We start from the raw sequence: 15,722 nt of genomic DNA, 5'->3' as shown, positions 1-15,722 counted from the left end.
TGGCGGGTTACTTTATGCCTTACTTTTATAAATATTACAATATACTCAGGTTTCTGTTAAACGTAATCCAAAAAATTAAGTGTTAAGTTTTCACAATGAATGCCTTATTCAACTAATAACAGCACTGCGGTAATATAAGACATCCAATTTTTCTATGCGCATAGCAACAATGGTCCTACCAGTGAGCATGATTGATTTTTTTCTTTGGTTTGAAGCAGAACTAAGTGCAAAAGGAAGCACATTGAGGTAAAGGTAGATGTCATTTGGATAGTAGTGAATGCTGGTCAAAAGCAGAAAAGTACGACAACGTGTACAAACAATAACCTGCTAAGAGTTGTAAGAGACACACTTGCGGTAAACATAGCAAGAAAACGGTTAATGTTCGAAGTGTGAGGTAGATTCCGAAGAAAGTGATGAATCATCTTTCTCAGGAACCATGTTATGTAAACTATTCGAATGTTATCTTCAATATTTTCAATACTTTTGAATTGTACCAAAGTTCTCTTAAAGGGATCTTAAACTTTTACTACTAATTTAAGTAGACATTGCTGAAGATAAGACTAAGTAAACTTAAACGGTTGAATATGAGAAAAAAAGTATTTTTGATAAGTTTTCAGCGTGGGCAAATGGATAAACACAATCACGCTGAGCCACTGCACAGTTCTCGGAGTAAAATTGGTAGGATTAGGTCTGTAGCTCATATAGTACAGGCGATAAGAGCGCAATACAGATTAATAAATCGGAATATGGATGATTCTAATTTGTAATTACGAGCGATATTTATAGATAAAAATATTCGCCCGAACAGGGACTTGAACCCTGGACCCTTAGGTTAAAAGCCTAATGCTCTACCGACTGAGCTATCCGGGCTACATATCTAGAGTTGTTTACATAATGTATATCAAAGTTTCGCACGTATTATTTTTAATCACAGTACATTTCCCTCACTTTTAAGCATAAGTGGATCAATCTGGACTTTAAACAAGGAGAGAAAGACGTTAAAGCATAGTCGCTGACGCTGTCGAAACCGGTTTCGGACTCCACAGAACTCGCTACCAGTAGTGGTGTCACTCAAAGCTTACAGGGATGGCCTTGTCATCTCGAAGGCGTCATGAGTATTTACTGAAACAGTAAGCTAGCTGAACCATGTGCTTTGTCTTCGACGGCCAAGCGCTACGCTGTGAAGCGTCATTGTCTTAGTTTTGTTACGAACTTCCTGTCCCAGTCTACTACGCGTTGCACTTCCGTATTATATAAACAATTCTCATCTAAACAAGATCTCGATTTTTAAAGAAGAGCGAAAAGTTCTGGACTACCTGCTACTTTACAAAGTGCGTAGGGAAACTATCCACTCGTTATTGTCATACCGGTATATGTCTTTAAATGCACGTTACTGAGTCTCCTGCAAATAAGCGCCAGATGTAACAACGAAAATCTGTACGCGCTAACGCAGTTAAAAATGTAAGAAGTATCATAGCTCTAGCATTGAGAATTTATTGAAGGACATATTAACGACGCAGACATGCACAAAAATGTTTTCTTCTCTTCTTAAATGCTAACGCCTTACGTCATATAAATCCGATTCCATGGCTAATAGTGCGCATAATTTGATCACAAACTACGTCGCTTGAAACCGTTAATGTTAAAAATGGTTTCACTGAAAAGTGTTGTTTGTTTACTCGTTTGTGAATCATTTTGACAACATGAGATCAGATTTCTGCTGGATATCATCGAAGAAGATAACGATACACGTTGTCAAAATATATTGCAAGAAAGACGCTCATATCCGGCGGAATACCCAGCACCTCAGGACGTCAATAGACGGCCCGGATGTATGAAGGATTACGCGAATCATTTTAGTTTCCGCAAAAGGCAAAGGTCCCATGCTTGAGTTACGGTCCGGCACGTAGTTTTAGTCAGCCAAGAAGTTTCAAATCACCGCACCCTCCACTGAAAATTCATTCCTTATTCATTTCGGTTATGTCAGACTCGGAGTTCATTATAATCCATCACGAATTCAATTTGATTACTATAACCTGTTTACAAATATCACATTCGATATGAATTTTGTTCTGTTTAGATGCGGGCTCTGCAGTCAGTTGTTTGTATTATTAACATGTATTACTCACTTAAGTAAACTTATCCAACAGCGTAGCTGTGTGCTTGTTTATTTTCCTCTCGGGTTCTTTAATGGGCACGCCGTTTAGTTTTGTCAAACTATTTTTTCCTTCTGCACGTCGGGTTTCCCAAATTCTTAACCCATTCAGACCGGTTTTTTTTTCTCTGAAGGAAGGAAAAATTTTCGTTGTGGTAATCTTCTAAGGTGATTTTTAAATCATTTTAGATGCAGAGTTTATGCAAAAATATGCACCCATTTTCAAATCGTACTCTTCATGTTATGCATTAAAATAACTAATTAAGAAATATTCTCTTTTGTCATAAATAGTACAATGATCATTCAATAACTACCATGCAAAATAACAATAACTACATTCATTTATAAAGTGGAATATAGCTAACCAACACATCAGTGTACAGCAAAAGTTAATGTGCACAATTGTAGCCCGAGGGTCTGAAAGGATTAAGAGGACATGTTCATTAGTTTGAATCAAACGAAAGTAAGGACATGATTTTTATTTATTTATTTATTTTAATATAAAATGGTGGTTCCTTGCCATTGGTCAAATCTGCCACGTTTTCCAAGTGATGCCAGACATGAACATCTTTCGCAACAAAATGGTCATGTTCCAAAGTACCAAGTGTCCGAACGAACGTTCTGTGATAGTATAAAACATCATCTGCGACGGAAAGCGAAGAAGAAAATTAAAAAAGAATGTACAAGATTGATTTAATTGCACAAGGGAATTTTGTTACGTGTGAGTCATCCAGGAATCGGTTTTTTTTATCACTTAATGTCAGTCACGAAAAATCTAAGAAACAGATGTAAGATTTCTTTGATCAGTTTGATAACATTTCGAAGAAAACGAGACTAGCCTTCTTCAGACATAAGTGTGGAAGACCAGATCCCTTTTTCTTTAGACTTATTTCACCAATTTATAAGTCTTCATAAAGAAATAAACCACATCATAGATGTTGCTGGCTATGAAGTGTGGAAAATGTAGATTAACGCAAAAAATATGACGTGACCCAGTAGTGTTAAGTGAAAATCGTATTAATCTGGTAATTCGTGTTCCCGAAATAAATGGGGAAATACATATTTGCTTCTTGAACCTATGAAACAATCATAGATTTCTCAGGATACTCAAACGTCTTTAAGGCAATAAGGAACTATAGCAAATCTTCGATTAAAAAGTTTCATTAGTTCAGGTCCGATGTAATAGACGACCCGAAGGGTCTTCGTTTAGAAGACTGATTTTATGCAACTCTCCGCGCCATTCTGCACTTTGCAAGCCTCTCCAACTCCGAACAACTACTGCAACCTACATCCCTCTGAATCTGCTTACTGTATCCATCTCTTGGTCTCCCTCTACGATATTTACCCCCCCCCCCCCCCCCCCCCCCGTACAGACATATTCCTCCAGTATTAAATTGGTGATTCCTTGATGTCGCAGACTGAATCAAGCTGTGCAATAAATTTCTCGTCTCCCCAGTTCTATCAAGTACCCCCTTATTTGTTGTTTGCCCATCTTCTTCAGCATTGTTTTGTAGCACCAAATTTCAGAAGCTTCTATTAACTTGTTTCTTTTCCCTAAAATGTTTACCGTCCGTTTTCGTACCATACATGACTACAATCTACACAATATTTTCAGATAGACTTTCTAACACTTAAATCAATATTCTATCTTAACAAATTTCTGTTCTTGAGAAACGCTTTTCTTGTCGTTGCCAATCTACATTTTCTATTCTTTCTACTTCGGCCGTCATCGGTTATTTGGTTCCCAAACAGCGAAACGCATCTACTACTTTAAGCGTCTCTTTTCGTAATCTGATTCCCTCAGTATCACCTGATTTAATTCCACTACACTCCATTACCCTTGTTTTGCTTTCGTTGCTGTTCGTCATATATCCTCGTTCCGAGACGCTGTCCATTCCCTTCAACTGCCCTTCCAAGTCCTTTGCTGTCTCTGACAGAATACTATGTCGTCGGTAGACCTCAGAGTTTTTATTTCTTCTCCCTGAACTTTAATACCTACTCCATATTTTTCTTTGGTTTCCTTTTCTGATTACTCAGTATACAGATTGAATAACTAAGGAGCTGGGCTACAACCCTGTCTCACTCCCATCTCAACCACTGCTTCCCTTGCATGCCCCTTGACTCTTGTAGCTGCCGTCTGGTTTCTGTATATAAAACCCTTCGCCTCCTGTATTTTACTCCTGCTAGCTTCAGAATTTCAAATATAGTACTCCAGTCAGCAGCGTCAAAAGCTTTCTCTAAGTCTACAGCTGCAACAAACACAGTTTTGCCTTTCCTTAACCTACATTCTACAAATAGTAGGGCCAGTATTGCCTGGCGTGTTCCAAACAAACTTACCTTACCCGAGATCGGCTTCTATCAGTTTTTCCATTCTTGTGTAAAGTATTGTTAGCATTTTGCAAGCGTGTCTTATAAACTGATAGTTCGGTAATATTGGCACCTGTCAGAACCTGCTTTCTTTGACATTTGAATGATTACATTCTTCTTAAAGCCTGAGAGATTTTGGCCTGCCTCATACTCTCGCTCGCCAGGTGGAAGAGTTTCATAATGACAGACTTTCCCAAGGCTATTTTTATCATATCAAATGAATAATTAGAACTCACCCAAGACCTAAAGATATGGGGTATTAGGGATCAGAATGCTTATATTTGCCATAGCCTATATTAGACCGTGTTTGTGTATAGATAAATTTTCTGCTACCAGTCACGACTTTTTTAAATTCATATTTTACAGGCGTTTCGGGAAAGGCTTCCCATTTTCCAGTGTGTATTTCTTTGTAGTATGCCATTTTTATGTAATGTTTTTGAGGTATCAGATTCTACTTTTTGTTGATTTTAGTGCAATATATAAAAAACGTACGATTTTAGTTAATTACCGATTTTTAAGTGTAGTTAGTGGCGAAATTTGGAAGAACTTGTACCTAGTTTTCTTACAGTCCATTTCTGCAGAGTCTGACACGTGTTAAACATCTTTCAGTTCACTGTACACATTGAGAATAACTTACATAAACAAACAGTTTTTCTCTGTAGTTGACAGATAATGTTACAGGTCCACCACAGATGTGCTTTTGTGCAGAAGGTATTAATATTAACGATATGGATTATAATTTGTTTGCATCTATTTTACAATGGTGGTTATTTCTATGTGTTACTACTTTTATTTAAGTATATTGTGGAAACATCTGAAGAAATTCACCTTTCTTTTAGCATTTTGCCTGTATATTTCTGTAATGTGCATGTATCTCCAGTTCTTCTAACAAATCCATTTTATGCTCTTTATTGAGGCAGTGAAGTACTAAGACATTTTGCTCTACTTTTCCAGATAGGTGTCCTGTGTTTTGTATGTCTGTAGCTGTTGAGTGTGTAGGCTTTAACACAACAAACAACATACGTAAGTAATACGGGTTAAGTAGTGCAAAATATCAAAGTACCCCTCCGACTAAATAAAGGGCATAAAATAGAATTGTTGGGAGTAGTGGAGATGTATACACATTACAGAAAATATGAAGATAAAATGCAAAATGAAAAACGTGAAAGGGAGTCGGTGCCTTTCTTCGGATGCTTCGACAGTATACTTAAATAAAAGTAGTAACACACAGAAATAGTCTCCATTGTAAAATGGTTGTAAGGAAATTATAATCCGTACCGTTAAGATAATTACCTTCTGTACAAAAGCACATTTGTGGAGTACCTGTAACATTATCTGTCAACTACATCTGAAAACGTCTTTGTAACTGTTTCTTAATGTTAGTTATTTTCGATGTATACTGTGCACTGAAAGTTGTGAGTGACGTTTAACATGTGTGAGACTCTGAACAAATAGACCATAAGTACAAGTTCTTCCAAATTTCGCCACTAACTACATATAAAAATCGATAATTAACTAAAAATTGTTCGTTCTTTATATATTGCAGTGAAGTCAACAAAGCAAACCAGAACCTCATACCTCAAAAACATAACATAAAAATGGCATAGCACACAGAAATACGCACTTGGAAATGGGAATTATTTCGCGATTCTCGCCGTATAAAATACAAGAAAACGTTATTTATGAACAAACCCAGTGTTTTCACAATCGCAGACCTTCAAAAACATTATTTATAACGGACAAAATCAGAAACACGTTAGAACTACACAACATGAAGGAAGGGCGGTTAAAGTAATATAGACAAGGAATAGAGAAGACTGAGACGTGTTGTGGCCGCGCGGTGAAAGGCGCCATGTAACTGATTGCGCGGCCCCTCCCGCCGGAGGTTCGAGTCCTCTCTTGGGCATGGTTTTAGGTGTTGTTCGTAGCATAAGTTAGTTTAAGTAGTGCGTAAGTCTAGGGACCGATGACCTCAGCAGTTTGGTCCACTTTGTGGTCGACAACAGCAATAGGGAAATCGGCTACGTTCTGTTTAAAAGAACAAGCCTGGAAATCACCTTTGCGGATATGGAGAAAGCACAGAATATTCGAACGTAGACAGCCGTAAAGGGATTAGATGCCTGCCTCTTTCGAATACAAATGTACTGTCTCAAAGTCGCGTCACGTGGCTTAACAAGAGTAACTTCTTTGAGTACTAATGCTAAGGATATGGGATGCAGCTACTATCTCCTTTGCGGGCCGTAGGGGATGTAGTTCCCACTAAATGTATTTCTTTACAGGGTTAGGGGAATAAGTACGCTCCCGGCACCTAGTGGCAGTTCGCTGCACCAGCTATGGTTTCTGTTTATTGTGAAATATAGCCGTCAGGACTGTGGGAAGTATATATCCCACCAAAAAATTGTGTTTTGATGGTTCTTGACAAATATGGTTAGCATCAAAGTAGTTTGTGGAAGGGGCTTGGAAAGTATATTTACCATAGAATTAATCTATCATTTGTGCTCCTTAGGAAGGATACTTACCACCAAATTAGGGGTATCTCAAAGCTTTTGGGGATACGTATGATCATCTCTGTCTATGCCTGGCATCTTTTCTGCACCAGGCGTATGAAAACTGCTACAAGAAAGTTTCTTTTTGCCGTGGGATCACTACAGCCATTGGAACAGATTGCTTCGCTTCTACAGTACACATTAGCGTGACCTATTTCAGCTCATACCTTTATTGCGTGATAAAGTTTCTAGGATTGTTTGCATATTGTGATAAGTAACATTTAATATCGATAATTTAAATAAAGTAAATTAAAACGTAAAACACAGAAAACAGTTCATTATTTTTAAGGGTAATGGCTCCAGCTCACAAAGGGGAAGAGGGAAATCCATTTACCACCATAATTTTAACAACTCACAGAGTTGCCGTGGTGGTATATGCACCACCATCGTTTTTGGTCCTAAGTCACAAAAACAGAAGTATAAAAAAATATATATAGTCAATTGATGACATTCCTATTTAACAACTCAGTTGATACAAAAAAATGCACCCGCAAAAAGGGTAACATTGGAAAAGTGCCACGACTTTCAGGTAGCGCCGTTCCACTAACTAGGCGCAAATTGAGACGCGTATAGCGCGTGTGGCGCGACGCAGCGCAGCGCGCGTTTTTTTGTGATATCACAGGTTCAAATGGGACCGCGCAAATTGCGACGCGACGCAACTGGGACGCGACACGCGCCTGCGCCAGGTCGCGCGGCGTTGTAGTTGAGGCACAGTTTCTCGCGCCGCGCGTCGCACTTGCCTCGCTAACTATATTTTAGCACCGTGGGAAACTTGAGGCGGGGAGCGGAAAAGTAGCCCGGCCATGTGCTCACATCGGAACGGCGCATATAAACAATGGTAATATTGCCCATACGATAAATTTTGCCTTACTGTGTAATGCTTTTGGGTAGTGTTTCGTTTTTCACCATTTAAACGCTCCAGTTTTCTTCGTTATCACGTTATACTTTTCTGTTATTTATATCTGGATAGGTTTGTTTTGTTTTTCTTCTGTCAAGAAAAATGTATACTTCAGTAACTGATGAGCCATTGGCTGCTGGAATTGCATCATATGCCTCCGCAGTGTTTTAGATCGCAAGACGGGACAGAATGTAGTGAATAAAGAAGCGAGGAATAGTATAAAATCATGTCATTAAGAAACAAGGCAGGAAAGTAAAGCAAGGTTATCTTGTCGCTGCCTAGTAAGCTAGCGTATCTGTACGATCTGTTACAAGAATTTAGAAAGGGATAATCTCCACAGGTGTGATCCCTTTGTGCTTCTGGTAAAAAGCGTCAAAGATCTAAAGTATGGGAGTTTCACTGTGATTACTCTCATACGAATGTAATAATGTAATACGACACACTGTACTATAAGCATGTGAACAACACATTTCCAATGCAAGCTAGAAACAGTCGAAAAGCAGTCACAAACAACAATCCTAAAAGTGTTATGATGAGATATATTTAATTTGTTGAAATGTGCTGCTGACAAAGACAGATCCACTTTCATGACAATGTTTTTCGAACTGCATCTCACAAGGCACACATGGCTAGCTTGTGCATTCCTGTCGCGCGCATTATCCTTCGCTGCTGACAATACACTGACCATTGTGTTGTCCGACAGAGCAATTGTTTATTTTTCTCAATAACAACTATTTTATTCGCAATCACGCATTGTCCGTTTGGCAAGCCCTAGGTGAGTAAACAGTATCTGGCATGTTCCTATCATTCCGCGTGCAGGAACGCTCGTCATTATTTTAATACTGCTCAGATCAAGAGAAGGAATAAAATCCTTTGGTAAGTTTCCATTCCAGTCGCTCAGTGTTAAAAATACGATTGGTTACGGGGATTCCACCAAAATTGCCAATCTGTTTTTGTGTGAGTTGTTAACCCTTTCTCATTCGAAGAAGCATCATTATTTATGAGTAAAGGCCACATTTCTCTTGATGACTGGTTTAATTGTACTTGCTTTGTCACAATGTTATTTGCCAAACTCATCTCACAGCAGCTATTGAGACAGAATTCCGAAATGGAGGGCTTCATTAAACAGGTAATTGGCAATCACAGAGCTCAATAACTTACGAAAAACCTCATAGTATCGGTTTGCAGTAACATAAAAGAAGAAATTTCATCTTCATTTTCATACTAGGAAGCTCGTTTCGCTAGCTGTAGATAACTCTTAAAAAATTACTGTCACAAGTGCTATACGCTTCTCAATTTGCGCCTAGCCGTAGTGTCGTGTCACGTCACACGTGCTATACGCGTCTCAATTTGCGCCTAGCCGTAGTGTCGTGTCACGTCACACGTGCTATACGCGTCTCAATTTGCGCCTAGCCGTAGTGTCGTGTCACGTCACACGTGCTATACGCGTCTCAATTTGCGCCTAGCCGTAGTGTCGTGTCACGTCACACGTGCTATACGCGTCTCAATTTGCGCCTAGCCGTAGTGTCGTGTCACGTCACACGTGCTATACGCGTCTCAATTTGCGCCTAGCCGTAGTGTCGTGTCACGTCACACGTGCTATACGCTTCTCAATTTGCGCCTAGCCGTAGTGTCGTGTCACGTCACACGTGCTATACGCGTCTCAATTTGCGCCTAGCTGTAGTCTCGTGTCACGTCACACGTGCTATACGCGTCTCAATTTGCGCCTAGCCGTAGTGTCGTGCCACGTCACACGTGCTATACGCTTCTCAATTTGCGCCTAGTCGTAGTGTCGTGTCACGTCACACGTGCTATACGCGTCTCAATCTGCGCCCAGCCGTAGTGTCGTGTCACGTCACACGTGCTATACGCGTCTCAATTTGCGCCCAGCCGTAGTGTCGTGTCACGTCACACGTGCTATACGCGTCTCAATTTGCGCCCAGCCGTAGTGTGTGTCACGTCACACGTGCTATACGCTTCTCAATTTGCGCCCAGCCGTAGTGTCGTGTCACGTCACACGTGCTATACGCTTCTCAATTTGCGCCTAGCCTGAGACGCGTACGGCGCGGCGCAGCGCAGAGCGCTTTTTTGTAACTTCACAAGGTTAGGCGCAAATTGAGACGCGTATAGCACGTGTGACGTGACAAGACACTACAGCGCGACACGCCCGTGCCGCACGGGTGCAGCCAGCACTCCCTACAGAGGACAGGGGGTGCTGGTGCAGCGCATGTTGCGACGCCTACACCACACTTCGCACGCGCCGACTGGCGACGCTCTGCGCTGACAGAACCGAAGCGCGCAAGACCTGTTATCTTCCTCGAACGATTTTACAGAAACTATTCACTGAAAATATTCGATTTTTGCCTTACTTGTAGCGTTGTGTGTCAGCTTCGTGGCGAGGTGCCCATCATTTCGTTGATGACCATTCTTATTGTGATGTACACATTTTAGTAAGACTCTACCCACGACTCGAAAAGTTTGCAATGAAAATTAGCTGTCGCTATGATTTTGAGTTTGGTGCGTTTTCTGCGTATAAAATTTTGCTAACCTGTTGAATTTTTGTTTAGAGTTGGGAAGAAGTCTCTATCTGCCTCCGATCTCAAGAAAATGGATCCCATGTATTGCGCTCACATCCGATCTCACGCTCGCTAGAATGAAATACTCGCAATGTCTCTCATATCTCCTAAACGGCTCGAGACATCGAAACGAAAGTTTGGCGAATGATAGCACACAAGGAGGAGAGTGTTTTGCAAGTTCTTAAACACACGGAACTTCTTATCTATGGCGATATATCAGTACTTCCCTTTTTATTTATTTCACTCCAGAGACTAACTTTTTTAAGAGTTATCGACAGCTAGCGAAACAAGAGCTTCCTAGTATGAAAATAAACATGAAATTTCTTCTTTTATGTTACTGCAAACCGACACTATGAGGTTTTTCGTAAGCTATTGATCTCTGTGATTGCCAATTACTTGTTCAATGAGGCACTCCGTTTCGGAATTTTGTCGTAAAAGATGCTTTGAGATGAGTTTGGAAAATTACACTGCGACAAAGGGAGTACAATTAAACCAGTCACCAAGAGAAATATGGCCGTTACTCACAAACGGTGATGCTTCTTCGAATGAGAAAAAGTTAACAACTCACACAAAATTAGAGTGCCAATTCTGTTGGAATTTTGGTGGAATCCCCGTATCCCATCGAAATTTTTAACTCTGAGCGACTGGAATGGAAACTTAGCAAAGGATTTTATTCCTTCATTTGATCTGAGCAGTATTAAAATAATGACGAGCGTTCCTTCAGGCGGAATGATAGGCACATGCCAGATACTGTTTACTCATCTATGGCTTGCCAAACTGACAATGTGTGATCGCGAATGAAATAGTTGTTATTGAGAAACACAAAACAACTGATCTGTCGCTCAACATAATGGTCAGTGTATTGTCAGCAGCGAAGGATAATGCGCGCGACAGGAATGCACAAGCTAGCCATGTGTTCCTTGGGAGTTGGAGTTCGAAAAACATTGTAAAGACAGTATGTCTGCCTTTGTCAGCAGTACATTTCAACAAATTAAATACATATAATCATAACACTCTTAGGATATTCCTACTTTCGTAATAATACCGACCAATTTCTTCATTTGTGTAGCCTGTTGTATAATTAGTTTATTAATGCTGATAATGTGCATTAACAATTGAAATGCTTTTTCTCATCACGGCGAACCAATTAAAACACAGTTATTTGTGACTGCTTTTCGATTCTTTCTAGCTTGCAGTAGAAATGTGACGATCACATGCATGTAGTACAGTGTGTCGTATTACATTATTGCATCCACATTCAAGTAATCACAGTGAGACTTGTATACCTCAGATCTTGGACACTTTTTAACAGGAGCACAAAGGGATCATACCTGTCGAGATTATCCCTTTCTAATTTCGTAAGATACGCCACCATACTTGGCAGCGAGACGATAACCTTGTTTTATTTTCCTGCCTTGTTTCTTAATCACACGATTTTATAATATTCCTTGCTTCCTTATTCCCTACCCTCTGTCCCTTCTTGCGTACTGCAAACATCACGGAAGCATATGATACAATTCTAGCGGCCAATGGCTCATCAGTTAGTGAAGTATGCATCTTTCTCGACAGAAGAACAATAAAACAATACAGATATAAATAACAGAAAAGTATAATGTACCAACGAAGAAAGCTGGAGCGCTTAAATGGTGAAAAACGAAACACTACCCAAAGGCAATAAAATTTAGTACACAGTAAGGCAAACTTTATCGTATGGGCAATACTACCACTGCTCATATTCGCCGTTCCGATGTGAGCATATGGCCGGGCTACTTTTCCGCTCCCCGCCTCAAATTTCCCACGGTGCTAGAGAGGCACGCCCGACGCGCGGCGCGAGAAACTGTGCCTCAACCACAACGCCGCGCGACCTGGCGCAGGCGCGTGTCGCGTCCCAGTTGCGTCGCGTCGCAATTTGCGCGGCCCCATTTGATCCTGTGAAGCTACAAAAATGCGTGCGTCGCGCTATACGCGTCTGTTAGCGCCTAGCCTGTCACAGGTTCAAATGGGACTATGCGCCAGTCGCGCGGCGTTGTGGTGGTATAGTTTGTCACGTCGTGAGCAGCGCGGGCGGGCGGGAGCGGAAAGACAGTCCTGTCATATGCTCACATCGGCGTGGCGCTTATGGGCAAAGGAAGTGTTGCCCATCCGAAAAAATATGGCGTTATAGTTTACTGAATTTTATCATCACTGAGTAGTGTTCCTTTTTTGCCATTTAAGCGCTCCATCTATTTTCATTCGTACATAATAGATTTCAGTTACATATATCTGTACAATTCTTTTGTTTTGTTTATTCTTTTGTCATGAACAATGTGCGGTCCAATAACCGGTGAGCCGTTTGCCCCTGGGATTGTATCTTGTTTTCAGATCGTAAGAAAGGACAGAGATTAATCGTGAGGGCACGAAGTAAAAATATTATAAAATCATGTGATACAGAAGCAAGGCAGGAAAGTAAAACAAGGTTATCTACTTGCTGCCTGTTATGACGACGTATCTCTATGATGTATTGCAAAAGGGGTAGTTTCCACAGGTGAGATTCCTTTGTGCTTCTGGTAAAAAACGTCCACGATATGAAGCACTTAAGTTTCACTACCTTTACTTGGATATTGATGTAATTAGAGACATTATACTACGTACATGTGGACAACACATTTTCACTGCAATTTTGAAACAGTCGAGAAGCCCTGACAAGTAACCAGGTTTTAATTGGCTCTCCGTAATGAGAAAAAGTGTTTCAATAGTTGCAAAAAAATGGTTCAAATGGCTCTGAGTACTATGGGATTCAACTGCTGTGGTCATCAGTTCCCTAGAATTTCCAACTACTTAAACGTAACCAACCTAAGGACATCACACACATCCATGCCCGATGCAGGATTCGAAACTGCGAGCGTAGCAGTCGCACGGTTCCGGACTGCGCGCCTAGAACCGCGAGACCACCGCGGCCGGCGTTTCAATAGTTGTATACACATTATCAGCATTAGTAAACTAATTATACAACAGGCTTAAAAAATGAAAAAAATAGTATTATTATGAAAGTATGAGTATCTGAAAGAGCATGGTGATTAGGTATATTTAATTTGTTGAAATGTATTGCTGACAAATGCAGATCCACCAGTGTTTTTCGAACGACGCGAACTCCCACTGACAAGGCACACGTGGCTATCTTCCTTATTCCTGTCGCGCGTTATTCTCAGCTGCTGACAATGCACTGACCATTGTGTTGTGCGAGAGATCAATTGTTCATTTTTCTCAACAACAACTATGTTATTCGCAAATCACACATTGTCAGCTTGGCAAGTCGTAGGTGAGTAACCAGCATCTTGCATGCGCCTATCATTCCCTCCGAAGGGAACACTCGTCATTATTTTAATACTGCCCACATCAAGAAACGGAATAAAATACTTAGGTAAGTTTCCATTCCAGTCGCCCAGTGTTCAAAATACGATGGGTTTCGGGGATTCGACAAAAATTTCAACAGAATTGGCAATTTATTTTTGTATGAATTGTTAACTTTTCTCATTTGAAAAAGTATTACCATTTTGAGTAACGGCCACATATCTCTTGTTGATAGGTTTAATTGACTTCGTTTGTCAAAGCGTAGTATAATTTGCCCAAACTCGTCTTACAGCAGCTGTTACAACAGACTTCTGAAACACAGAGCCTCATTAAACAAGTAACTGCTTGTGAAAAACCTCATTGTGTCGGTTTGCAGTAACATAAGAGAAGAAATTTCCTGTCTATTTTCATACTAAGAAGTGCTTGTTTCACTATAGTTAAATTTTTTATCTTGGTGGCGCGCGCATGCCCGCCCAGACGCGGGAGACTGCTCCGTTGCCAGTTGCAAACGACGCATGCACCAGGAGAAGCAGCGCCATAAACAGTTCGCAAACTTACCGTTTAGGGGGGAGCTTGCAGTTTAGGAAGTAAAGCCCACACGGCTGCATTAACCCTTTCGCTGCTACAGAGACAAGCTTTCCGCATTTTGTCATCACTGCACTGCTCGCCTGTGCAGGCACATGGTGTTCAGATTGCTTTGACACACTTATCATTCGATTTCACAAAAACTATTTGGCCCCAAAATTAGAAAAACCGAAACCTTATTATGATTATAATGAAGAGACAAAGCACTAGAAATTTCAAAACATTACATTCAAACGAATAAAATTCATGAAGTAAGACACTTCGATATTGTTTTTAAATAAAGAAAATATTAAGCACTGAATAAGGTTTGATCACAGAGCCATTCGCTTAGCAGCAAAACGCCTTAACCATTACACTTCATTCAAGAGAACTCCTGGAGAACTCTAAAATATCTCGCAAAATGTTGACAAACACTGTTGGTATGACTATGAATTACTCACGTTTGTCAAAGTATAATAGGAAATAAACAATTACAGCTGTTCTTTATTGCGAAAAAGTGGTTCGTGAGAATGATACACGCACCTTTCCTTGCTATCGCCTGAATTGGGAGGCTTATTGCTTGTTTGGTTTAATTAATTAATAGAATATGAAGCAATTGGTATAAAGAATGCTTTTTCCAAACTTTCTATAAAAGAGTCTGCTGTAAAGACATTGCTTTTGTTCAATTATTTTATTTATGACTGAACATTTCTAAAACTGAAGACACTCGTCCGTGCTCTGCACTGCTGTCGAACACTGGCAACGTCGTTCTGTTCTTTGGCTGACTGTTTTGTGACGTCAGATGCGCAGAACGAACCTAAACTCGGCCTCCGTCGTAAATGACGTGCACTATAGCTGTCAATAACGCTTAAAAAATTAGTCACTGGAGTGAAAAAAATAAAAACTACTGGTATATCGCCATAGATACGAAAGTTCTGTGTGTTTATGAATTGTAAAATTCTCTCCTCCTTGGGTGCTATCATTCGCCAAAACCCCTTTTCGTTGTCTCGAGTGGTTTTAGAGATATGAGAGATGTTGTTAATATTTGATTCTCAAGGGCGTGAGGTTGGGATGATCCATTTTTTTTCGAGATCGGAGGCAAATAGAGACGTCCTTCCAGGCCTAAAGAAAAATTCAACATGTTGGCTAACTTTCATATGCAGTAACATATTGCGTAATACGCACCAAACGGTAAATCGTTGTTGTTGTGGTCTTCAATCCTGAGACTGGTTTGATGTAGCTCTCCATGCTACTATATCCTGTGCAAGCTTCATCTCCCAGTACCT

The 15,722-nt window shown here is 40.4% G+C and overlaps 1 non-coding gene across 1 annotated transcript; it reads right to left on the bottom strand.

The window, feature by feature from the left end:
- Window positions 1–797: 797 nt before the first annotated feature.
- On the bottom strand, window positions 798–870 carry Trnak-uuu (transfer RNA lysine (anticodon UUU)). The gene has a single exon. It is a non-coding gene; the product is annotated as a tRNA-Lys (tRNA).
- Window positions 871–15,722: the final 14,852 nt, after the last annotated feature.

This window comes from Schistocerca gregaria, chromosome 1 (genome assembly GCF_023897955.1).
Source record: "Schistocerca gregaria isolate iqSchGreg1 chromosome 1, iqSchGreg1.2, whole genome shotgun sequence".
NCBI lineage: Eukaryota > Metazoa > Arthropoda > Insecta > Orthoptera > Acrididae > Schistocerca > Schistocerca gregaria.
Note: the sequence above shows the minus strand (reverse complement) of the source record. Positions and strands in the feature narration are given on the sequence as shown.